Source organism: Schistocerca cancellata, chromosome 9 (genome assembly GCF_023864275.1).
Source record: "Schistocerca cancellata isolate TAMUIC-IGC-003103 chromosome 9, iqSchCanc2.1, whole genome shotgun sequence".
In the NCBI taxonomy this organism is placed as follows: domain Eukaryota; kingdom Metazoa; phylum Arthropoda; class Insecta; order Orthoptera; family Acrididae; genus Schistocerca; species Schistocerca cancellata.
In genome coordinates, this window is record NC_064634.1 from 521,181,267 (window position 1) to 521,203,960 (window position 22,694).

At 55.0% G+C, this 22,694-nt stretch overlaps 24 non-coding genes across 24 annotated transcripts; all 24 read right to left on the minus strand.

Moving 5' to 3' along the window:
* Positions 1-39: 39 nt before the first annotated feature.
* On the minus strand, positions 40-158 carry LOC126103021 (5S ribosomal RNA). Its single transcript, XR_007523267.1, has one exon. It is a non-coding gene; the product is annotated as a 5S ribosomal RNA (ribosomal RNA).
* An 848-nt stretch (positions 159-1,006) lies between these two features.
* LOC126101935 (5S ribosomal RNA) lies at positions 1,007-1,125 on the minus strand. Its single transcript, XR_007522640.1, has one exon. It is a non-coding gene; the product is annotated as a 5S ribosomal RNA (ribosomal RNA).
* An 848-nt stretch (positions 1,126-1,973) lies between these two features.
* LOC126101948 (5S ribosomal RNA) lies at positions 1,974-2,092 on the minus strand. The gene has a single exon (XR_007522652.1). It is a non-coding gene; the product is annotated as a 5S ribosomal RNA (ribosomal RNA).
* Positions 2,093-2,942: 850 nt separating this feature from the next.
* LOC126103022 (5S ribosomal RNA) lies at positions 2,943-3,061 on the minus strand. Its single transcript, XR_007523268.1, has one exon. It is a non-coding gene; the product is annotated as a 5S ribosomal RNA (ribosomal RNA).
* Positions 3,062-3,904: 843 nt separating this feature from the next.
* LOC126102688 (5S ribosomal RNA) lies at positions 3,905-4,023 on the minus strand. Its single transcript, XR_007522969.1, has one exon. It is a non-coding gene; the product is annotated as a 5S ribosomal RNA (ribosomal RNA).
* An 850-nt stretch (positions 4,024-4,873) lies between these two features.
* LOC126101939 (5S ribosomal RNA) lies at positions 4,874-4,992 on the minus strand. Its single transcript, XR_007522644.1, has one exon. It is a non-coding gene; the product is annotated as a 5S ribosomal RNA (ribosomal RNA).
* An 850-nt stretch (positions 4,993-5,842) lies between these two features.
* Positions 5,843-5,961, minus strand: LOC126103024 (5S ribosomal RNA). The gene has a single exon (XR_007523270.1). It is a non-coding gene; the product is annotated as a 5S ribosomal RNA (ribosomal RNA).
* Positions 5,962-6,804: 843 nt separating this feature from the next.
* On the minus strand, positions 6,805-6,923 carry LOC126102700 (5S ribosomal RNA). The gene has a single exon (XR_007522980.1). It is a non-coding gene; the product is annotated as a 5S ribosomal RNA (ribosomal RNA).
* Positions 6,924-7,778: 855 nt separating this feature from the next.
* LOC126101707 (5S ribosomal RNA) lies at positions 7,779-7,897 on the minus strand. Its single transcript, XR_007522431.1, has one exon. It is a non-coding gene; the product is annotated as a 5S ribosomal RNA (ribosomal RNA).
* Positions 7,898-8,746: 849 nt separating this feature from the next.
* LOC126101960 (5S ribosomal RNA) lies at positions 8,747-8,865 on the minus strand. The gene has a single exon (XR_007522664.1). It is a non-coding gene; the product is annotated as a 5S ribosomal RNA (ribosomal RNA).
* An 855-nt stretch (positions 8,866-9,720) lies between these two features.
* On the minus strand, positions 9,721-9,839 carry LOC126103025 (5S ribosomal RNA). The gene has a single exon (XR_007523271.1). It is a non-coding gene; the product is annotated as a 5S ribosomal RNA (ribosomal RNA).
* Positions 9,840-10,689: 850 nt separating this feature from the next.
* Positions 10,690-10,808, minus strand: LOC126101972 (5S ribosomal RNA). Its single transcript, XR_007522675.1, has one exon. It is a non-coding gene; the product is annotated as a 5S ribosomal RNA (ribosomal RNA).
* Positions 10,809-11,661: 853 nt separating this feature from the next.
* On the minus strand, positions 11,662-11,780 carry LOC126102959 (5S ribosomal RNA). The gene has a single exon (XR_007523211.1). It is a non-coding gene; the product is annotated as a 5S ribosomal RNA (ribosomal RNA).
* An 840-nt stretch (positions 11,781-12,620) lies between these two features.
* Positions 12,621-12,739, minus strand: LOC126103026 (5S ribosomal RNA). The gene has a single exon (XR_007523272.1). It is a non-coding gene; the product is annotated as a 5S ribosomal RNA (ribosomal RNA).
* An 843-nt stretch (positions 12,740-13,582) lies between these two features.
* LOC126101984 (5S ribosomal RNA) lies at positions 13,583-13,701 on the minus strand. The gene has a single exon (XR_007522686.1). It is a non-coding gene; the product is annotated as a 5S ribosomal RNA (ribosomal RNA).
* An 835-nt stretch (positions 13,702-14,536) lies between these two features.
* Positions 14,537-14,655, minus strand: LOC126101902 (5S ribosomal RNA). Its single transcript, XR_007522610.1, has one exon. It is a non-coding gene; the product is annotated as a 5S ribosomal RNA (ribosomal RNA).
* Positions 14,656-15,495: 840 nt separating this feature from the next.
* Positions 15,496-15,614, minus strand: LOC126103027 (5S ribosomal RNA). Its single transcript, XR_007523273.1, has one exon. It is a non-coding gene; the product is annotated as a 5S ribosomal RNA (ribosomal RNA).
* Positions 15,615-16,454: 840 nt separating this feature from the next.
* Positions 16,455-16,573, minus strand: LOC126103029 (5S ribosomal RNA). The gene has a single exon (XR_007523274.1). It is a non-coding gene; the product is annotated as a 5S ribosomal RNA (ribosomal RNA).
* An 844-nt stretch (positions 16,574-17,417) lies between these two features.
* Positions 17,418-17,536, minus strand: LOC126101996 (5S ribosomal RNA). Its single transcript, XR_007522697.1, has one exon. It is a non-coding gene; the product is annotated as a 5S ribosomal RNA (ribosomal RNA).
* Positions 17,537-18,376: 840 nt separating this feature from the next.
* LOC126101903 (5S ribosomal RNA) lies at positions 18,377-18,495 on the minus strand. Its single transcript, XR_007522611.1, has one exon. It is a non-coding gene; the product is annotated as a 5S ribosomal RNA (ribosomal RNA).
* Positions 18,496-19,340: 845 nt separating this feature from the next.
* On the minus strand, positions 19,341-19,459 carry LOC126102008 (5S ribosomal RNA). The gene has a single exon (XR_007522708.1). It is a non-coding gene; the product is annotated as a 5S ribosomal RNA (ribosomal RNA).
* An 835-nt stretch (positions 19,460-20,294) lies between these two features.
* On the minus strand, positions 20,295-20,413 carry LOC126103030 (5S ribosomal RNA). The gene has a single exon (XR_007523275.1). It is a non-coding gene; the product is annotated as a 5S ribosomal RNA (ribosomal RNA).
* Positions 20,414-21,253: 840 nt separating this feature from the next.
* Positions 21,254-21,372, minus strand: LOC126103031 (5S ribosomal RNA). The gene has a single exon (XR_007523276.1). It is a non-coding gene; the product is annotated as a 5S ribosomal RNA (ribosomal RNA).
* Positions 21,373-22,212: 840 nt separating this feature from the next.
* On the minus strand, positions 22,213-22,331 carry LOC126103032 (5S ribosomal RNA). The gene has a single exon (XR_007523277.1). It is a non-coding gene; the product is annotated as a 5S ribosomal RNA (ribosomal RNA).
* Positions 22,332-22,694: the final 363 nt, after the last annotated feature.

Consider the following 22,694-nt stretch of genomic DNA (forward strand, 5'->3'; position numbering starts at 1 on the left):
AAAACTGGGCTGGCGACATAACAAAAAAAAGAGGAAGGGAGCCAACAGCACCCGGGTTTCCCAGGCGGTCACCCATCCAAGTACTAGCCGGGCCCGATGATGCTTAACTTCAGTGATCGGACGAGAACCGGTGTATTCATCATGGTATGGCCGTTGGCGCTCATCTAATGTAGGAGCACGGCAGAATTCGCGTTCGGCTTTTCTCCCAACACACAAAATGTTAGTTTTCGGCTGCATTTGACGAAAGCGCTTCCTTCCGCAACCGCCAGTTCCTCGAGGACGGCGCGGGGAGGCGCGCCCGGCGTCCCAGCAGAGCGACGGCCGAATTAGCGGGCGCACCGCCGCGTGTGTGAGACGCACTGCTGCTCGTTGCACCCCCTGTCATTCGCTGGGCGCGTGCAGCCTTCGACACTAGCGGAGGACGCATCTTGTCCCTGGTGTTCAGCGGAGGGCCTGTGCGGGGTGTGGCAGTGTCGTGCTGGAGGGCGCCACTGGTAGCGATGTGGGCTTCCTCGCCTCGCCTCGCCTCGCCTCACACCAGGTGTCTGCGTAGTTTGCAGTGCATTCGCACCATTCCTATCCCTGTCCCTGTCCCCGTCCCGACTTGTCCCGACTTTGCTCGACTGCCGCTCGCTGCCGCTCGGGTCGTGGTCCATATGACAGCGCAAGCACGACAAACGTCTGCGGGACGAGACGAGACGAGACGAGACGAGACGAGACGACTAAGGAATAAATTCGTGGTTACAAATCAAATTTGGAACTCTACACTCCTACACAACAATAGGCGGTGACGTATTTCAAAAATCACCTGCCGATTCGTACTGTTTTGTCGTTTTCAACGTCTTCTTGGCAAACTTGGTTAGCACATTCTCCCTCAAACTGAGTTAATTACTGCATTTTCGTACCATTACAGTAGTTTAAAAGGCTTAAGGAAGCATCTTTGTCACAATAGAAAGGTAGTTTGAAAATTGGGCTGGCGACATAACAAAAAAAAAAAAAGGAAGGGAGCCAACAGCACCCGGGTTTCCCAGGCGGTCACCCATCCAAGTACTAGCCGGGCCCGATGATGCTTAACTTCGGTGATCGGACGAGAACCGGTGTATTCATCATGGTATGGCCGTTGGCGCTCGTCTAATGTAGGAGCACGGCAGAATTCGCGTTCGGCTTTTCTCCCAACACACAAAATGTTAGTTTTCGGCCGCATTTGACGAAAGCGCTTCCTTCCGCAACCGCCAGTTCCTCCAGGACGGCGCGGGGAGGCGCGCCCGGCGTCCCAGCAGAGCGACGGCCGAATTAGCGGGCGCACCGCCGCGTGTGTGAGACGCACTGCTGCTCGTTGCACCCCCTGTCATTCGCTGGGCGCGTGCAGCCTTCGACACTAGCGGAGGACGCATCTTGTCCCTGGTGTTCAGCGGAGGGCCTGTGCGGGGTGTGGCAGTGTCGTGCTGGAGGGCGCCACTGGTAGCGATGTGGGCTTCCTCGCCTCGCCTCGCCTCGCCTCACACCAGGTGTCTGCGTAGTTTGCAGTGCATTCGCACCATTCCTATCCCTGTCCCTGTCCCCGTCCCGACTTGTCCCGACTTTGCTCGACTGCCGCTCGCTGCCGCTCGGGTCGTGGTCCATATGACAGCGCAAGCACGACAAACGTCTGCGGGACGAGACGAGACGAGACGAGACGAGACGAGACGACTAAGGAATAAATTCGTGGTTACAAATCAAATTTGGAACTCTACACTCCTACACAACAATAGGCGGTGACGTATTTCAAAAATCACCTGCCGATTCGTACTGTTTTGTCGTTTTCAAAGTCTTCTTGGCAAACTTGGTTAGCACATTCTCCCTCAAACTGAGTTAATTACTGCATTTTCGTACCATTACAGTAGTTTAAAAGGCTTAAGGAAGCATCTTTGTCACAATAGAAAGGTAGTTTGAAAATTGGGCTGGCGACATAACAAAAAAAAAAAAAGGAAGGGAGCCAACAGCACCCGGGTTTCCCAGGCGGTCACCCATCCAAGTACTAGCCGGGCCCGATGATGCTTAACTTCGGTGATCGGACGAGAACCGGTGTATTCATCATGGTATGGCCGTTGGCGCTCGTCTAATGTAGGAGCACGGCAGAATTCGCGTTCGGCTTTTCTCCCAACACACAAAATGTTAGTTTTCGGCCGCATTTGACGAAAGCGCTTCCTTCCGCAACCGCCAGTTCCTCGAGGACGGCGCGGGGAGGCGCGCCCGGCGTCCCAGCAGAGCGACGGCCGAATTAGCGGGCGCACCGCCGCGTGTGTGAGACGCACTGCTGCTCGTTGCACCCCCTGTCATTCGCTGGGCGCGTGCAGCCTTCGACACTAGCGGAGGACGCATCTTGTCCCTGGTGTTCAGCGGAGGGCCTGTGCGGGGTGTGGCAGTGTCGTGCTGGAGGGCGCCACTGGTAGCGATGTGGGCTTCCTCGCCTCGCCTCGCCTCACACCAGGTGTCTGCGTAGTTTGCAGTGCATTCGCACCATTCCTATCCCTGTCCCTGTCCCCGTCCCGACTTGTCCCGTCCCGACTTGTCCCGACTTTGCTCGACTGCCGCTCGCTGCCGCTCGGGTCGTGGTCCATATGACAGCGCAAGCACGACAAACGTCTGCGGGACGAGACGAGACGAGACGAGACGAGACGACTAAGGAATAAATTCGTGGTTACAAATCAAATTTGGAACTCTACACTCCTACACAACAATAGGCGGTGACGTATTTCAGAAATCACCTGCCGATTCGTACTGTTTTGTCGTTTTCAAAGTCTTCTTGGCAAACTTGGTTAGCACATTCTCCCTCAAACTGAGTTAATTACTGCATTTTCGTACCATTACAGTAGTTTAAAAGGCTTAAGGAAGCATCTTTGTCACAACAGAAAGGTAGTTTGAAAACTGGGCTGGCGACATAACAAAAAAAAGAGGAAGGGAGCCAACAGCACCCGGGTTTCCCAGGCGGTCACCCATCCAAGTACTAGCCGGGCCCGATGATGCTTAACTTCAGTGATCGGACGAGAACCGGTGTATTCATCATGGTATGGCCGTTGGCGCTCATCTAATGTAGGAGCACGGCAGAATTCGCGTTCGGCTTTTCTCCCAACACACAAAATGTTAGTTTTCGGCTGCATTTGACGAAAGCGCTTCCTTCCGCAACCGCCAGTTCCTCGAGGACGGCGCGGGGAGGCGCGCCCGGCGTCCCAGCAGAGCGACGGCCGAATTAGCGGGCGCACCGCCGCGTGTGTGAGACGCACTGCTGCTCGTTGCACCCCCTGTCATTCGCTGGGCGCGTGCAGCCTTCGACACTAGCGGAGGACGCATCTTGTCCCTGGTGTTCAGCGGAGGGCCTGTGCGGGGTGTGGCAGTGTCGTGCTGGAGGGCGCCACTGGTAGCGATGTGGGCTTCCTCGCCTCGCCTCGCCTCACACCAGGTGTCTGCGTAGTTTGCAGTGCATTCGCACCATTCCTATCCCTGTCCCTGTCCCCGTCCCGACTTGTCCCGACTTTGCTCGACTGCCGCTCGCTGCCGCTCGGGTCGTGGTCCATATGACAGCGCAAGCACGACAAACGTCTGCGGGACGAGACGAGACGAGACGAGACGAGACGAGACGACTAAGGAATAAATTCGTGGTTACAAATCAAATTTGGAACTCTACACTCCTACACAACAATAGGCGGTGACGTATTTCAAAAATCACCTGCCGATTCGTACTGTTTTGTCGTTTTCAACGTCTTCTTGGCAAACTTGGTTAGCACATTCTCCCTCAAACTGAGTTAATTACTGCATTTTCGTACCATTACAGTAGTTTAAAAGGCTTAAGGAAGCATCTTTGTCACAATAGAAAGGTAGTTTGAAAATTGGGCTGGCGACATAACAAAAAAAAAAAAAGGAAGGGAGCCAACAGCACCCGGGTTTCCCAGGCGGTCACCCATCCAAGTACTATCCGGGCCCGATGATGCTTAACTTCGGTGATCGGACGAGAACCGGTGTATTCATCATGGTATGGCCGTTGGCGCTCGTCTAATGTAGGAGCACGGCAGAATTCGCGTTCGGCTTTTCTCCCAACACACAAAATGTTAGTTTTCGGCCGCATTTGACGAAAGCGCTTCCTTCCGCAACCGCCAGTTCCTCCAGGACGGCGCGGGGAGGCGCGCCCGGCGTCCCAGCAGAGCGACGGCCGAATTAGCGGGCGCACCGCCGCGTGTGTGAGACGCACTGCTGCTCGTTGCACCCCCTGTCATTCGCTGGGCGCGTGAAGCCTTCGACACTAGCGGAGGACGCATCTTGTCCCTGGTGTTCAGCGGAGGGCCTGTGCGGGGTGTGGCAGTGTCGTGCTGGAGGGCGCCACTGGTAGCGATGTGGGCTTCCTCGCCTCGCCTCGCCTCACACCAGGTGTCTGCGTAGTTTGCAGTGCATTCGCACCATTCCTATCCCTGTCCCTGTCCCCGTCCCGACTTGTCCCGTCCCGACTTGTCCCGACTTTGCTCGACTGCCGCTCGCTGCCGCTCGGGTCGTGGTCCATATGACAGCGCAAGCACGACAAACGTCTGCGGGACGAGACGAGACGAGACGAGACGAGACGACTAAGGAATAAATTCGTGGTTACAAATCAAATTTGGAACTCTACACTCCTACACAACAATAGGCGGTGACGTATTTCAGAAATCACCTGCCGATTCGTACTGTTTTGTCGTTTTCAAAGTCTTCTTGGCAAACTTGGTTAGCACATTCTCCCTCAAACTGAGTTAATTACTGCATTTTCGTACCATTACAGTAGTTTAAAAGGCTTAAGGAAGCATCTTTGTCACAACAGAAAGGTAGTTTGAAAACTGGGCTGGCGACATAACAAAAAAAAGAGGAAGGGAGCCATCAGCACCCGGGTTTCCCAGGCGGTCACCCATCCAAGTACTAGCCGGGCCCGATGATGCTTAACTTCAGTGATCGGACGAGAACCGGTGTATTCATCATGGTATGGCCGTTGGCGCTCATCTAATGTAGGAGCACGGCAGAATTCGCGTTCGGCTTTTCTCCCAACACACAAAATGTTAGTTTTCGGCTGCATTTGACGAAAGCGCTTCCTTCCGCAACCGCCAGTTCCTCGAGGACGGCGCGGGGAGGCGCCCCCGGCGTCCCAGCAGAGCGACGGCCGAATTAGCGGGCGCACCGCCGCGTGTGTGAGACGCACTGCTGCTCGTTGCACCCCCTGTCATTCGCTGGGCGCGTGCAGCCTTCGACACTAGCGGAGGACGCATCTTGTCCCTGGTGTTCAGCGGAGGGCCTGTGCGGGGTGTGGCAGTGTCGTGCTGGAGGGCGCCACTGGTAGCGATGTGGGCTTCCTCGCCTCGCCTCGCCTCACACCAGGTGTCTGCGTAGTTTGCAGTGCATTCGCACCATTCCTATCCCTGTCCCTGTCCCCGTCCCGACTTGTCCCGTCCCGACTTGTCCCGACTTTGCTCGACTGCCGCTCGCTGCCGCTCGGGTCGTGGTCCATATGACAGTGCAAGCACGACAAACGTCTGCGGGACGAGACGAGACGAGACGAGACGAGACGACTAAGGAATAAATTCGTGGTTACAAATCAAATTTGGAACTCTACACTCCTACACAACAATAGGCGGTGACGTATTTCAGAAATCACCTGCCGATTCGTACTGTTTTGTCGTTTTCAAAGTCTTCTTGGCAAACTTGGTTAGCACATTCTCCCTCAAACTGAGTTAATTACTGCATTTTCGTACCATTACAGTAGTTTAAAAGGCTTAAGGAAGCATCTTTGTCACAACAGAAAGGTAGTTTGAAAACTGGGCTGGCGACATAACAAAAAAAAGAGGAAGGGAGCCAACAGCACCCGGGTTTCCCAGGCGGTCACCCATCCAAGTACTAGCCGGGCCCGATGATGCTTAACTTCAGTGATCGGACGAGAACCGGTGTATTCATCATGGTATGGCCGTTGGCGCTCATCTAATGTAGGAGCACGGCAGAATTCGCGTTCGGCTTTTCTCCCAACACACAAAATGTTAGTTTTCGGCTGCATTTGACGAAAGCGCTTCCTTCCGCAACCGCCAGTTCCTCGAGGACGGCGCGGGGAGGCGCGCCCGGCGTCCCAGCAGAGCGACGGCCGAATTAGCGGGCGCACCGCCGCGTGTGTGAGACGCACTGCTGCTCGTTGCACCCCCTGTCATTCGCTGGGCGCGTGCAGCCTTCGACACTAGCGGAGGACGCATCTTGTCGCTGGTGTTCAGCGGAGGGCCTGTGCGGGGTGTGGCATTGTCGTGCTGGAGGGCGCCACTGGTAGCGATGTGGGCTTCCTCGCCTCGCCTCGCCTCACACCAGGTGTCTGCGTAGTTTGCAGTGCATTCGCACCATTCCTATCCCTGTCCCTGTCCCCGTCCCGACTTGTCCCGACTTTGCTCGACTGCCGCTCGCTGCCGCTCGGGTCGTGGTCCATATGACAGCGCAAGCACGACAAACGTCTGCGGGACGAGACGAGACGAGACGAGACGAGACGAGACGACTAAGGAATAAATTCGTGGTTACAAATCAAATTTGGAACTCTACACTCCTACACAACAATAGGCGGTGACGTATTTCAAAAATCACCTGCCGATTCGTACTGTTTTGTCGTTTTCAAAGTCTTCTTGGCAAACTTGGTTAGCACATTCTCCCTCAAACTGAGTTAATTACTGCATTTTCGTACCATTACAGTAGTTTAAAAGGCTTAAGGAAGCATCTTTGTCACAATAGAAAGGTAGTTTGAAAATTGGGCTGGCGACATAACAAAAAAAAAAAAAGGAAGGGAGCCAACAGCACCCGGGTTTCCCAGGCGGTCACCCATCCAAGTACTATCCGGGCCCGATGATGCTTAACTTCGGTGATCGGACGAGAACCGGTGTATTCATCATGGTATGGCCGTTGGCGCTCGTCTAATGTAGGACCACGGCAGAATTCGCGTTCGGCTTTTCTCCCAACACACAAAATGTTAGTTTTCGGCCGCATTTGACGAAAGCGCTTCCTTCCGCAACCGCCAGTTCCTCCAGGACGGCGCGGGGAGGCGCGCCCGGCGTCCCAGCAGAGCGACGGCCGAATTAGCGGGCGCACCGCCGCGTGTGTGAGACGCACTGCTGCTCGTTGCACCCCCTGTCATTCGCTGGGCGCGTGCAGCCTTCGACACTAGCGGAGGACGCATCTTGTCCCTGGTGTTCAGCGGAGGGCCTGTGCGGGGTGTGGCAGTGTCGTGCTGGAGGGCGCCACTGGTAGCGATGTGGGCTTCCTCGCCTCGCCTCGCCTCACACCAGGTGTCTGCGTAGTTTGCAGTGCATTCGCACCATTCCTATCCCTGTCCCTGTCCCCGTCCCGACTTGTCCCGTCCCGACTTGTCCCGACTTTGCTCGACTGCCGCTCGCTGCCGCTCGGGTCGTGGTCCATATGACAGCGCAAGCACGACAAACGTCTGCGGGACGAGACGAGACGAGACGAGACGAGACGACTAAGGAATAAATTCGTGGTTACAAATCAAATTTGGAACTCTACACTCCTACACAACAATAGGCGGTGACGTATTTCAGAAATCACCTGCCGATTCGTACTGTTTTGTCGTTTTCAAAGTCTTCTTGGCAAACTTGGTTAGCACATTCTCCCTCAAACTGAGTTAATTACTGCATTTTCGTACCATTACAGTAGTTTAAAAGGCTTAAGGAAGCATCTTTGTCACAACAGAAAGGTAGTTTGAAAACTGGGCTGGCGACATAACAAAAAAAAAAAAACAGGAAGGGAGCCAACAGCACCCGGGTTTCTCAGGCGGTCACCCATCCAAGTACTAGCCGGGCCCGATGATGCTTAACTTCAGTGATCGGACGAGAACCGGTGTATTCATCATGGTATGGCCGTTGGCGCTCATCTAATGTAGGAGCACGGCAGAATTCGCGTTCGGCTTTTCTCCCAACACACAAAATGTTAGTTTTCGGCTGCATTTGACGAAAGCGCTTCCTTCCGCAACCGCCAGTTCCTCGAGGACGGCGCGGGGAGGCGCGCCCGGCGTCCCAGCAGAGCGTCGGCCGAATTAGCGGGCGCACCGCCGCGTGTGTGAGACGCACTGCTGCTCGTTGCACCCCCTGTCATTCGCTGGGCGCGTGCAGCCTTCGACACTAGCGGAGGACGCATCTTGTCCCTGGTGTTCAGCGGAGGGCCTGTGCGGGGTGTGGCAGTGTCGTGCTGGAGGGCGCCACTGGTAGCGATGTGGGCTTCCTCGCCTCGCCTCGCCTCGCCTCACACCAGGTGTCTGCGTAGTTTGCAGTGCATTCGCACCATTCCTATCCCTGTCCCTGTCCCCGTCCCGACTTGTCCCGACTTTTCTCGACTGCCGCTCGCTGCCGCTCGGGTCGTGGTCCATATGACAGCGCAAGCACGACAAACGTCTGCGGGACGAGACGAGACGAGACGAGACGAGACGAGACGACTAAGGAATAAATTCGTGGTTACAAATCAAATTTGGAACTCTACACTCCTACACAACAATAGGCGGTGACGTATTTCAAAAATCACCTGCCGATTCGTACTGTTTTGTCGTTTTCAAAGTCTTCTTGGCAAACTTGGTTAGCACATTCTCCCTCAAACTGAGTTAATTACTGCATTTTCGTACCATTACAGTAGTTTAAAAGGCTTAAGGAAGCATCTTTGTCACAATAGAAAGGTAGTTTGAAAATTGGGCTGGCGACATAACAAAAAAAAAAAAAAGGAAGGGAGCCAACAGCACCCGGGTTTCCCAGGCGGTCACCCATCCAAGTACTAGCCGGGCCCGATGATGCTTAACTTCGGTGATCGGACGAGAACCGGTGTATTCATCATGGTATGGCCGTTGGCGCTCGTCTAATGTAGGAGCACGGCAGAATTCGCGTTCGGCTTTTCTCCCAACACACAAAATGTTAGTTTTCGGCCGCATTTGACGAAAGCGCTTCCTTCCGCAACCGCCAGTTCCTCCAGGACGGCGCGGGGAGGCGCGCCCGGCGTCCCAGCAGAGCGACGGTCGAATTAGCGGGCGCACCGCCGCGTGTGTGAGACGCACTGCTGCTCGTTGCACCCCCTGTCATTCGCTGGGCGCGTGCAGCCTTCGACACTAGCGGAGGACGCATCTTGTCCCTGGTGTTCAGCGGAGGGCCTGTGCGGGGTGTGGCAGTGTCGTGCTGGAGGGCGCCACTGGTAGCGATGTGGGCTTCCTCGCCTCGCCTCGCCTCACACCAGGTGTCTGCGTAGTTTGCAGTGCATTCGCACCATTCCTATCCCTGTCCCTGTCCCCGTCCCGACTTGTCCCGTCCCGACTTGTCCCGACTTTGCTCGACTGCCGCTCGCTGCCGCTCGGGTCGTGGTCCATATGACAGCGCAAGCACGACAAACGTCTGCGGGACGAGACGAGACGAGACGAGACGAGACGACTAAGGAATAAATTCGTGGTTACAAATCAAATTTGGAACTCTACACTCCTACACAACAATAGGCGGTGACGTATTTCAGAAATCACCTGCCGATTCGTACTGTTTTGTCGTTTTCAAAGTCTTCTTGGCAAACTTGGTTAGCACATTCTCCCTCAAACTGAGTTAATTACTGCATTTTCGTACCATTACAGTAGTTTAAAAGGCTTAAGGAAGCATCTTTGTCACAACAGAAAGGTAGTTTGAAAACTGGGCTGGCGACATAACAAAAAAAAAAAAACAGGAAGGGAGCCAACAGCACCCGGGTTTCCCAGGCGGTCACCCATCCAAGTACTAGCCGGGCCCGATGATGCTTAACTTCAGTGATCGGACGAGAACCGGTGTATTCATCATGGTATGGCCGTTGGCGCTCATCTAATGTAGGAGCACGGCAGAATTCGCGTTCGGCTTTTCTCCCAACACACAAAATGTTAGTTTTCGGCTGCATTTGACGAAAGCGCTTCCTTCCGCAACCGCCAGTTCCTCGAGGACGGCGCGGGGAGGCGCGCCCGGCGTCCCAGCAGAGCGTCGGCCGAATTAGCGGGCGCACCGCCGCGTGTGTGAGACGCACTGCTGCTCGTTGCACCCCCTGTCATTCGCTGGGCGCGTGCAGCCTTCGACACTAGCGGAGGACGCATCTTGTCCCTGGTGTTCAGCGGAGGGCCTGTGCGGGGTGTGGCAGTGTCGTGCTGGAGGGCGCCACTGGTAGCGATGTGGGCTTCCTCGCCTCGCCTCGCCTCGCCTCACACCAGGTGTCTGCGTAGTTTGCAGTGCATTCGCACCATTCCTATCCCTGTCCCTGTCCCCGTCCCGACTTGTCCCGACTTTTCTCGACTGCCGCTCGCTGCCGCTCGGGTCGTGGTCCATATGACAGCGCAAGCACGACAAACGTCTGCGGGACGAGACGAGACGAGACGAGACGAGACGAGACGACTAAGGAATAAATTCGTGGTTACAAATCAAATTTGGAACTCTACACTCCTACACAACAATAGGCGGTGACGTATTTCAAAAATCACCTGCCGATTCGTACTGTTTTGTCGTTTTCAAAGTCTTCTTGGCAAACTTGGTTAGCACATTCTCCCTCAAACTGAGTTAATTACTGCATTTTCGTACCATTACAGTAGTTTAAAAGGCTTAAGGAAGCATCTTTGTCACAATAGAAAGGTAGTTTGAAAATTGGGCTGGCGACATAACAAAAAAAAAAAAAAAGGAAGGGAGCCAACAGCACCCGGGTTTCCCAGGCGGTCACCCATCCAAGTACTAGCCGGGCCCGATGATGCTTAACTTCGGTGATCGGACGAGAACCGGTGTATTCATCATGGTATGGCCGTTGGCGCTCGTCTAATGTAGGAGCACGGCAGAATTCGCGTTCGGCTTTTCTCCCAACACACAAAATGTTAGTTTTCGGCCGCATTTGACGAAAGCGCTTCCTTCCGCAACCGCCAGTTCCTCCAGGACGGCGCGGGGAGGCGCGCCCGGCGTCCCAGCAGAGCGACGGTCGAATTAGCGGGCGCACCGCCGCGTGTGTGAGACGCACTGCTGCTCGTTGCACCCCCTGTCATTCGCTGGGCGCGTGCAGCCTTCGACACTAGCGGAGGACGCATCTTGTCCCTGGTGTTCAGCGGAGGGCCTGTGCGGGGTGTGGCAGTGTCGTGCTGGAGGGCGCCACTGGTAGCGATGTGGGCTTCCTCGCCTCGCCTCGCCTCGCCTCACACCAGGTGTCTGCGTAGTTTGCAGTGCATTCGCACCATTCCTATCCCTGTCCCTGTCCCCGTCCCGACTTGTCCCGTCCCGACTTGTCCCGACTTTGCTCGACTGCCGCTCGCTGCCGCTCGGGTCGTGGTCCATATGACAGCGCAAGCACGACAAACGTCTGCGGGACGAGACGAGACGAGACGAGACGAGACGACTAAGGAATAAATTCGTGGTTACAAATCAAATTTGGAACTCTACACTATTACACAACAATAGGCGGTGACGTATTTCAGAAATCACCTGCCGATTCGTACTGTTTTGTCGTTTTCAAAGTCTTCTTGGCAAACTTGGTTAGCACATTCTCCCTCAAACTGAGTTAATTACTGCATTTTCGTACCATTACAGTAGTTTAAAAGGCTTAAGGAAGCATCTTTGTCACAACAGAAAGGTAGTTTGAAAACTGGGCTGGCGACATAACAAAAAAAAAAAAGGGAGCCAACAGCACCAGGGTTTCCCAGGCGGTCACCCATCCAAGTACTAGCCGGGCCCGATGATGCTTAACTTCAGTGATCGGACGAGAACCGGTGTATTCATCATGGTATGGCCGTTGGCGCTCATCTAATGTAGGAGCACGGCAGAATTCGCGTTCGGCTTTTCTCCCAACACACAAAATGTTAGTTTTCGGCTGCATTTGACGAAAGCGCTTCCTTCCGCAACCGCCAGTTCCTCGAGGACGGCGCGGGGAGGCGCGCCCGGCGTCCCAGCAGAGCGACGGCCGAATTAGCGGGCGCACCGCCGCGTGTGTGAGACGCACTGCTGCTCGTTGCACCCCCTGTCATTCGCTGGGCGCGTGCAGCCTTCGACACTAGCGGAGGACGCATCTTGTCCCTGGTGTTCAGCGGAGGGCCTGTGCGGGGTGTGGCAGTGTCGTGCTGGAGGGCGCCACTGGTAGCGATGTGGGCTTCCTCGCCTCGCCTCGCCTCACACCAGGTGTCTGCGTAGTTTGCAGTGCATTCGCACCATTCCTATCCCTGTCCCTGTCCCCGTCCCGACTTGTCCCGACTTTGCTCGACTGCCGCTCGCTGCCGCTCGGGTCGTGGTCCATATGACAGCGCAAGCACGACAAACGTCTGCGGGACGAGACGAGACGAGACGAGACGAGACGAGACGACTAAGGAATAAATTCGTGGTTACAAATCAAATTTGGAACTCTACACTCCTACACAACAATAGGCGGTGACGTATTTCAAAAATCACCTGCCGATTCGTACTGTTTTGTCGTTTTCAAAGTCTTCTTGGCAAACTTGGTTAGCACATTCTCCCTCAAACTGAGTTAATTACTGCATTTTCGTACCATTACAGTAGTTTAAAAGGCTTAAGGAAGCATCTTTGTCACAACAGAAAGGTAGTTTGAAAACTGGGCTGGCGACTTAACAAAAAAAAGAGGAAGGGAGCCAACAGCACCCGGGTTTCCCAGGCGGTCACCCATCCAAGTACTAGCCGGGCCCGATGATGCTTAACTTCAGTGATCGGACGAGAACCGGTGTATTCATCATGGTATGGCCGTTGGCGCTCATCTAATGTAGGAGCACGGCAGAATTCGCGTTCGGCTTTTCTCCCAACACACAAAATGTTAGTTTTCGGCTGCATTTGACGAAAGCGCTTCCTTCCGCAACCGCCAGTTCCTCGAGGACGGCGCGGGGAGGCGCGCCCGGCGTCCCAGCAGAGCGACGGCCGAATTAGCGGGCGCACCGCCGCGTGTGTGAGACGCACTGCTGCTCGTTGCACCCCCTGTCATTCGCTGGGCGCGTGCAGCCTTCGACACTAGCGGAGGACGCATCTTGTCCCTGGTGTTCAGCGGAGGGCCTGTGCGGGGTGTGGCAGTGTCGTGCTGGAGGGCGCCACTGGTAGCGATGTGGGCTTCCTCGCCTCGCCTCGCCTCACACCAGGTGTCTGCGTAGTTTGCAGTGCATTCGCACCATTCCTATCCCTGTCCCTGTCCCCGTCCCGACTTGTCCCGACTTTGCTCGACTGCCGCTCGCTGCCGCTCGGGTCGTGGTCCATATGACAGCGCAAGCACGACAAACGTCTGCGGGACGAGACGAGACGAGACGAGACGAGACGAGACGACTAAGGAATAAATTCGTGGTTACAAATCAAATTTGGAACTCCACACTCCTACACAACAATAGGCGGTGACGTATTTCAAAAATCACCTGCCGATTCGTACTGTTTTGTCGTTTTCAAAGTCTTCTTGGCAAACTTGGTTAGCACATTCTCCCTCAAACTGAGTTAATTACTGCATTTTCGTACCATTACAGTAGTTTAAAAGGCTTAAGGAAGCATCTTTGTCACAATAGAAAGGTAGTTTGAAAATTGGGCTGGCGACATAACAAAAAAAAAAAAAGGAAGGGAGCCAACAGCACCCGGGTTTCCCAGGCGGTCACCCATCCAAGTACTAGCCGGGCCCGATGATGCTTAACTTCGGTGATCGGACGAGAACCGGTGTATTCATCATGGTATGGCCGTTGGCGCTCGTCTAATGTAGGAGCACGGCAGAATTCGCGTTCGGCTTTTCTCCCAACACACAAAATGTTAGTTTTCGGCCGCATTTGACGAAAGCGCTTCCTTCCGCAACCGCCAGTTCCTCCAGGACGGCGCGGGGAGGCGCGCCCGGCGTCCCAGCAGAGCGACGGCCGAATTAGCGGGCGCACCGCCGCGTGTGTGAGACGCACTGCTGCTCGTTGCACCCCCTGTCATTCGCTGGGCGCGTGCAGCCTTCGACACTAGCGGAGGACGCATCTTGTCCCTGGTGTTCAGCGGAGGGCCTGTGCGGGGTGTGGCAGTGTCGTGCTGGAGGGCGCCACTGGTAGCGATGTGGGCTTCCTCGCCTCGCCTCGCCTCACACCAGGTGTCTGCGTAGTTTGCAGTGCATTCGCACCATTCCTATCCCTGTCCCTGTCCCCGTCCCGACTTGTCCCGACTTTGCTCGACTGCCGCTCGCTGCCGCTCGGGTCGTGGTCCATATGACAGCGCAAGCACGACAAACGTCTGCGGGACGAGACGAGACGAGACGAGACGAGACGACTAAGGAATAAATTCGTGGTTACAAATCAAATTTGGAACTCTACACTCCTACACAACAATAGGCGGTGACGTATTTCAAAAATCACCTGCCGATTCGTACTGTTTTGTCGTTTTCAAAGTCTTCTTGGCAAACTTGGTTAGCACATTCTCCCTCAAACTGAGTTAATTACTGCATTTTCGTACCATTACAGTAGTTTAAAAGGCTTAAGGAAGCATCTTTGTCACAACAGAAAGGTAGTTTGAAAACTGGGCTGGCGACATAACAAAAAAAAGAGGAAGGGAGCCAACAGCACCCGGGTTTCCCAGGCGGTCACCCATCCAAGTACGAGCCGGGCCCGATGATGCTTAACTTCAGTGATCGGACGAGAACCGGTGTATTCATCATGGTATGGCCGTTGGCGCTCATCTAATGTAGGAGCACGGCAGAATTCGCGTTCGGCTTTTCTCCCAACACACAAAATGTTAGTTTTCGGCTGCATTTGACGAAAGCGCTTCCTTCCGCAACCGCCAGTTCCTCGAGGACGGCGCGGGGAGGCGCGCCCGGCGTCCCAGCAGAGCGACGGCCGAATTAGCGGGCGCACCGCCGCGTGTGTGAGACGCACTGCTGCTCGTTGCACCCCCTGTCATTCGCTGGGCGCGTGCAGCCTTCGACACTAGCGGAGGACGCATCTTGTCCCTGGTGTTCAGCGGAGGGCCTGTGCGGGGTGTGGCAGTGTCGTGCTGGAGGGCGCCACTGGTAGCGATGTGGGCTTCCTCGCCTCGCCTCGCCTCGCCTCACACCAGGTGTCTGCGTAGTTTGCAGTGCATTCGCACCATTCCTATCCCTGTCCCTGTCCCCGTCCCGACTTGTCCCGACTTTGCTCGACTGCCGCTCGCTGCCGCTCGGGTCGTGGTCCATATGACAGCGCAAGCACGACAAACGTCTGCGGGACGAGACGAGACGAGACGAGACGAGACGACTAAGGAATAAATTCGTGGTTACAAATCAAATTTGGAACTCTACACTCCTACACAACAATAGGCGGTGACGTATTTCAGAAATCACCTGCCGATTCGTACTGTTTTGTCGTTTTCAAAGTCTTCTTGGCAAACTTGGTTAGCACATTCTCCCTCAAACTGAGTTAATTACTGCATTTTCGTACCATTACAGTAGTTTAAAAGGCTTAAGGAAGCATCTTTGTCACAACAGAAAGGTAGTTTGAAAACTGGGCTGGCGACATAACAAAAAAAAGAGGAAGGGAGCCAACAGCACCCGGGTTTCCCAGGCGGTCACCCATCCAAGTACTAGCCGGGCCCGATGATGCTTAACTTCAGTGATCGGACGAGAACCGGTGTATTCATCATGGTATGGCCGTTGGCGCTCATCTAATGTAGGAGCACGGCAGAATTCGCGTTCGGCTTTTCTCCCAACACACAAAATGTTAGTTTTCGGCTGCATTTGACGAAAGCGCTTCCTTCCGCAACCGCCAGTTCCTCGAGGACGGCGCGGGGAGGCGCGCCCGGCGTCCCAGCAGAGCGACGGCCGAATTAGCGGGCGCACCGCCGCGTGTGTGAGACGCACTGCTGCTCGTTGCACCCCCTGTCATTCGCTGGGCGCGTGCAGCCTTCGACACTAGCGGAGGACGCATCTTGTCCCTGGTGTTCAGCGGAGGGCCTGTGCGGGGTGTGGCAGTGTCGTGCTGGAGGGCGCCACTGGTAGCGATGTGGGCTTCCTCGCCTCGCCTCGCCTCACACCAGGTGTCTGCGTAGTTTGCAGTGCATTCGCACCATTCCTATCCCTGTCCCTGTCCCCGTCCCGACTTGTCCCGACTTTGCTCGACTGCCGCTCGCTGCCGCTCGGGTCGTGGTCCATATGACAGCGCAAGCACGACAAACGTCTGCGGGACGAGACGAGACGAGACGAGACGAGACGAGACGACTAAGGAATAAATTCGTGGTTACAAATCAAATTTGGAACTCTACACTCCTACACAACAATAGGCGGTGACGTATTTCAAAAATCACCTGCCGATTCGTACTGTTTTGTCGTTTTCAAAGTCTTCTTGGCAAACTTGGTTAGCACATTCTCCCTCAAACTGAGTTAATTACTGCATTTTCGTACCATTACAGTAGTTTAAAAGGCTTAAGGAAGCATCTTTGTCACAACAGAAAGGTAGTTTGAAAACTGGGCTGGCGACATAACAAAAAAAAGAGGAAGGGAGCCAACAGCACCCGGGTTTCCCAGGCGGTCACCCATCCAAGTACTAGCCGGGCCCGATGATGCTTAACTTCAGTGATCGGACGAGAACCGGTGTATTCATCATGGTATGGCCGTTGGCGCTCATCTAATGTAGGAGCACGGCAGAATTCGCGTTCGGCTTTTCTCCCAACACACAAAATGTTAGTTTTCGGCTGCATTTGACGAAAGCGCTTCCTTCCGCAACCGCCAGTTCCTCGAGGACGGCGCGGGGAGGCGCGCCCGGCGTCCCAGCAGAGCGACGGCCGAATTAGCGGGCGCACCGCCGCGTGTGTGAGACGCACTGCTGCTCGTTGCACCCCCTGTCATTCGCTGGGCGCGTGCAGCCTTCGACACTAGCGGAGGACGCATCTTGTCCCTGGTGTTCAGCGGAGGGCCTGTGCGGGGTGTGGCAGTGTCGTGCTGGAGGGCGCCACTGGTAGCGATGTGGGCTTCCTCGCCTCGCCTCGCCTCACACCAGGTGTCTGCGTAGTTTGCAGTGCATTCGCACCATTCCTATCCCTGTCCCTGTCCCCGTCCCGACTTGTCCCGACTTTGCTCGACTGCCGCTCGCTGCCGCTCGGGTCGTGGTCCATATGACAGCGCAAGCACGACAAACGTCTGCGGGACGAGACGAGACGAGACGAGACGAGACGAGACGACTAAGGAATAAATTCGTGGTTACAAATCAAATTTGGAACTCCACACTCCTACACAACAATAGGCGGTGACGTATTTCAAAAATCACCTGCCGATTCGTACTGTTTTGTCGTTTTCAAAGTCTTCTTGGCAAACTTGGTTAGCACATTCTCCCTCAAACTGAGTTAATTACTGCATTTTCGTACCATTACAGTAGTTTAAAAGGCTTAAGGAAGCATCTTTGTCACAATAGAAAGGTAGTTTGAAAATTGGGCTGGCGACATAACAAAAAAAAAAAAAAGGAAGGGAGCCAACAGCACCCGGGTTTCCCAGGCGGTCACCCATCCAAGTACTAGCCGGGCCCGATGATGCTTAACTTCGGTGATCGGACGAGAACCGGTGTATTCATCATGGTATGGCCGTTGGCGCTCGTCTAATGTAGGAGCACGGCAGAATTCGCGTTCGGCTTTTCTCCCAACACACAAAATGTTAGTTTTCGGCCGCATTTGACGAAAGCGCTTCCTTCCGCAACCGCCAGTTCCTCCAGGACGGCGCGGGGAGGCGCGCCCGGCGTCCCAGCAGAGCGACGGCCGAATTAGCGGGCGCACCGCCGCGTGTGTGAGACGCACTGCTGCTCGTTGCACCCCCTGTCATTCGCTGGGCGCGTGCAGCCTTCGACACTAGCGGAGGACGCATCTTGTCCCTGGTGTTCAGCGGAGGGCCTGTGCGGGGTGTGGCAGTGTCGTGCTGGAGGGCGCCACTGGTAGCGATGTGGGCTTCCTCGCCTCGCCTCGCCTCGCCTCACACCAGGTGTCTGCGTAGTTTGCAGTGCATTCGCACCATTCCTATCCCTGTCCCTGTCCCCGTCCCGACTTGTCCCGACTTTGCTCGACTGCCGCTCGCTGCCGCTCGGGTCGTGGTCCATATGACAGCGCAAGCACGACAAACGTCTGCGGGACGAGACGAGACGAGACGAGACGAGACGACTAAGGAATAAATTCGTGGTTACAAATCAAATTTGGAACTCTACACTCCTACACAACAATAGGCGGTGACGTATTTCAAAAATCACCTGCCGATTCGTACTGTTTTGTCGTTTTCAAAGTCTTCTTGGCAAACTTGGTTAGCACATTCTCCCTCAAACTGAGTTAATTACTGCATTTTCGTACCATTACAGTAGTTTAAAAGGCTTAAGGAAGCATCTTTGTCACAACAGAAAGGTAGTTTGAAAACTGGGCTGGCGACATAACAAAAAAAAGAGGAAGGGAGCCAACAGCACCCGGGTTTCCCAGGCGGTCACCCATCCAAGTACGAGCCGGGCCCGATGATGCTTAACTTCAGTGATCGGACGAGAACCGGTGTATTCATCATGGTATGGCCGTTGGCGCTCATCTAATGTAGGAGCACGGCAGAATTCGCGTTCGGCTTTTCTCCCAACACACAAAATGTTAGTTTTCGGCTGCATTTGACGAAAGCGCTTCCTTCCGCAACCGCCAGTTCCTCGAGGACGGCGCGGGGAGGCGCGCCCGGCGTCCCAGCAGAGCGACGGCCGAATTAGCGGGCGCACCGCCGCGTGTGTGAGACGCACTGCTGCTCGTTGCACCCCCTGTCATTCGCTGGGCGCGTGCAGCCTTCGACACTAGCGGAGGACGCATCTTGTCCCTGGTGTTCAGCGGAGGGCCTGTGCGGGGTGTGGCAGTGTCGTGCTGGAGGGCGCCACTGGTAGCGATGTGGGCTTCCTCGCCTCGCCTCGCCTCACACCAGGTGTCTGCGTAGTTTGCAGTGCATTCGCACCATTCCTATCCCTGTCCCTGTCCCCGTCCCGACTTGTCCCGACTTTGCTCGACTGCCGCTCGCTGCCGCTCGGGTCGTGGTCCATATGACAGCGCAAGCACGACAAACGTCTGCGGGACGAGACGAGACGAGACGAGACGAGACGAGACGACTAAGGAATAAATTCGTGGTTACAAATCAAATTTGGAACTCTACACTCCTACACAACAATAGGCGGTGACGTATTTCAAAAATCACCTGCCGATTCGTACTGTTTTGTCGTTTTCAAAGTCTTCTTGGCAAACTTGGTTAGCACATTCTCCCTCAAACTGAGTTAATTACTGCATTTTCGTACCATTACAGTAGTTTAAAAGGCTTAAGGAAGCATCTTTGTCACAATAGAAAGGTAGTTTGAAAATTGGGCTGGCGACATAACAAAAAAAAAAAAAAAGGAAGGGAGCCAACAGCACCCGGGTTTCCCAGGCGGTCACCCATCCAAGTACTAGCCGGGCCCGATGATGCTTAACTTCGGTGATCGGACGAGAACCGGTGTATTCATCATGGTATGGCCGTTGGCGCTCGTCTAATGTAGGAGCACGGCAGAATTCGCGTTCGGCTTTTCTCCCAACACACAAAATGTTAGTTTTCGGCCGCATTTGACGAAAGCGCTTCCTTCCGCAACCGCCAGTTCCTCCAGGACGGCGCGGGGAGGCGCGCCCGGCGTCCCAGCAGAGCGACGGCCGAATTAGCGGGCGCACCGCCGCGTGTGTGAGACGCACTGCTGCTCGTTGCACCCCCTGTCATTCGCTGGGCGCGTGCAGCCTTCGACACTAGCGGAGGACGCATCTTGTCCCTGGTGTTCAGCGGAGGGCCTGTGCGGGGTGTGGCAGTGTCGTGCTGGAGGGCGCCACTGGTAGCGATGTGGGCTTCCTCGCCTCGCCTCGCCTCACACCAGGTGTCTGCGTAGTTTGCAGTGCATTCGCACCATTCCTATTCCTGTCCCTGTCCCCGTCCCGACTTGTCCCGACTTTGCTCGACTGCCGCTCGCTGCCGCTCGGGTCGTGGTCCATATGACAGCGCAAGCACGACAAACGTCTGCGGGACGAGACGAGACGAGACGAGACGAGACGACTAAGGAATAAATTCGTGGTTACAAATCAAATTTGGAACTCTACACTCCTACACAACAATAGGCGGTGACGTATTTCAAAAATCACCTGCCGATTCGTACTGTTTTGTCGTTTTCAAAGTCTTCTTGGCAAACTTGGTTAGCACATTCTCCCTCAAACTGAGTTAATTACTGCATTTTCGTACCATTACAGTAGTTTAAAAGGCTTAAGGAAGCATCTTTGTCACAACAGAAAGGTAGTTTGAAAACTGGGCTGGCGACATAACAAAAAAAAGAAGAAGGGAGCCAACAGCACCCGGGTTTCCCAGGCGGTCACCCATCCAAGTACTAGCCGGGCCCGATGATGCTTAACTTCAGTGATCGGACGAGAACCGGTGTATTCATCATGGTATGGCCGTTGGCGCTCATCTAATGTAGGAGCACGGCAGAATTCGCGTTCGGCTTTTCTCCCAACACACAAAATGTTAGTTTTCGGCTGCATTTGACGAAAGCGCTTCCTTCCGCAACCGCCAGTTCCTCGAGGACGGCGCGGGGAGGCGCGCCCGGCGTCCCAGCAGAGCGACGGCCGAATTAGCGGGCGCACCGCCGCGTGTGTGAGACGCACTGCTGCTCGTTGCACCCCCTGTCATTCGCTGGGCGCGTGCAGCCTTCGACACTAGCGGAGGACGCATCTTGTCCCTGGTGTTCAGCGGAGGGCCTGTGCGGGGTGTGGCAGTGTCGTGCTGGAGGGCGCCACTGGTAGCGATGTGGGCTTCCTCGCCTCGCCTCGCCTCACACCAGGTGTCTGCGTAGTTTGCAGTGCATTCGCACCATTCCTATCCCTGTCCCTGTCCCCGTCCCGACTTGTCCCGACTTTGCTCGACTGCCGCTCGCTGCCGCTCGGGTCGTGGTCCATATGACAGCGCAAGCACGACAAACGTCTGCGGGACGAGACGAGACGAGACGAGACGAGACGAGACGACTAAGGAATAAATTCGTGGTTACAAATCAAATTTGGAACTCTACACTCCTACACAACAATAGGCGGTGACGTATTTCAGAAATCACCTGCCGATTCGTACTGTTTTGTCGTTTTCAAAGTCTTCTTGGCAAACTTGGTTAGCACATTCTCCCTCAAACTGAGTTAATTACTGCATTTTCGTACCATTACAGTAGTTTAAAAGGCTTAAGGAAGCATCTTTGTCACAACAGAAAGGTAGTTTGAAAACTGGGCTGGCGACATAACAAAAAAAAGAGGAAGGGAGCCAACAGCACCCGGGTTTCCCAGGCGGTCACCCATCCAAGTACTAGCCGGGCCCGATGATGCTTAACTTCAGTGATCGGACGAGAACCGGTGTATTCATCATGGTATGGCCGTTGGCGCTCATCTAATGTAGGAGCACGGCAGAATTCGCGTTCGGCTTTTCTCCCAACACACAAAATGTTAGTTTTCGGCTGCATTTGACGAAAGCGCTTCCTTCCGCAACCGCCAGTTCCTCGAGGACGGCGCGGGGAGGCGCGCCCGGCGTCCCAGCAGAGCGACGGCCGAATTAGCGGGCGCACCGCCGCGTGTGTGAGACGCACTGCTGCTCGTTGCACCCCCTGTCATTCGCTGGGCGCGTGCAGCCTTCGACACTAGCGGAGGACGCATCTTGTCCCTGGTGTTCAGCGGAGGGCCTGTGCGGGGTGTGGCAGTGTCGTGCTGGAGGGCGCCACTGGTAGCGATGTGGGCTTCCTCGCCTCGCCTCGCCTCACACCAGGTGTCTGCGTAGTTTGCAGTGCATTCGCACCATTCCTATCCCTGTCCCTGTCCCCGTCCCGACTTGTCCCGACTTTGCTCGACTGCCGCTCGCTGCCGCTCGGGTCGTGGTCCATATGACAGCGCAAGCACGACAAACGTCTGCGGGACGAGACGAGACGAGACGAGACGAGACGAGACGACTAAGGAATAAATTCGTGGTTACAAATCAAATTTGGAACTCTACACTCCTACACAACAATAGGCGGTGACGTATTTCAAAAATCACCTGCCGATTCGTACTGTTTTGTCGTTTTCAAAGTCTTCTTGGCAAACTTGGTTAGCACATTCTCCCTCAAACTGAGTTAATTACTGCATTTTCGTACCATTACAGTAGTTTAAAAGGCTTAAGGAAGCATCTTTGTCACAACAGAAAGGTAGTTTGAAAACTGGGCTGGCGACATAACAAAAAAAAGAGGAAGGGAGCCAACAGCACCCGGGTTTCCCAGGCGGTCACCCATCCAAGTACTAGCCGGGCCCGATGATGCTTAACTTCAGTGATCGGACGAGAACCGGTGTATTCATCATGGTATGGCCGTTGGCGCTCATCTAATGTAGGAGCACGGCAGAATTCGCGTTCGGCTTTTCTCCCAACACACAAAATGTTAGTTTTCGGCTGCATTTGACGAAAGCGCTTCCTTCCGCAACCGCCAGTTCCTCGAGGACGGCGCGGGGAGGCGCGCCCGGCGTCCCAGCAGAGCGACGGCCGAATTAGCGGGCGCACCGCCGCGTGTGTGAGACGCACTGCTGCTCGTTGCACCCCCTGTCATTCGCTGGGCGCGTGCAGCCTTCGACACTAGCGGAGGACGCATCTTGTCCCTGGTGTTCAGCGGAGGGCCTGTGCGGGGTGTGGCAGTGTCGTGCTGGAGGGCGCCACTGGTAGCGATGTGGGCTTCCTCGCCTCGC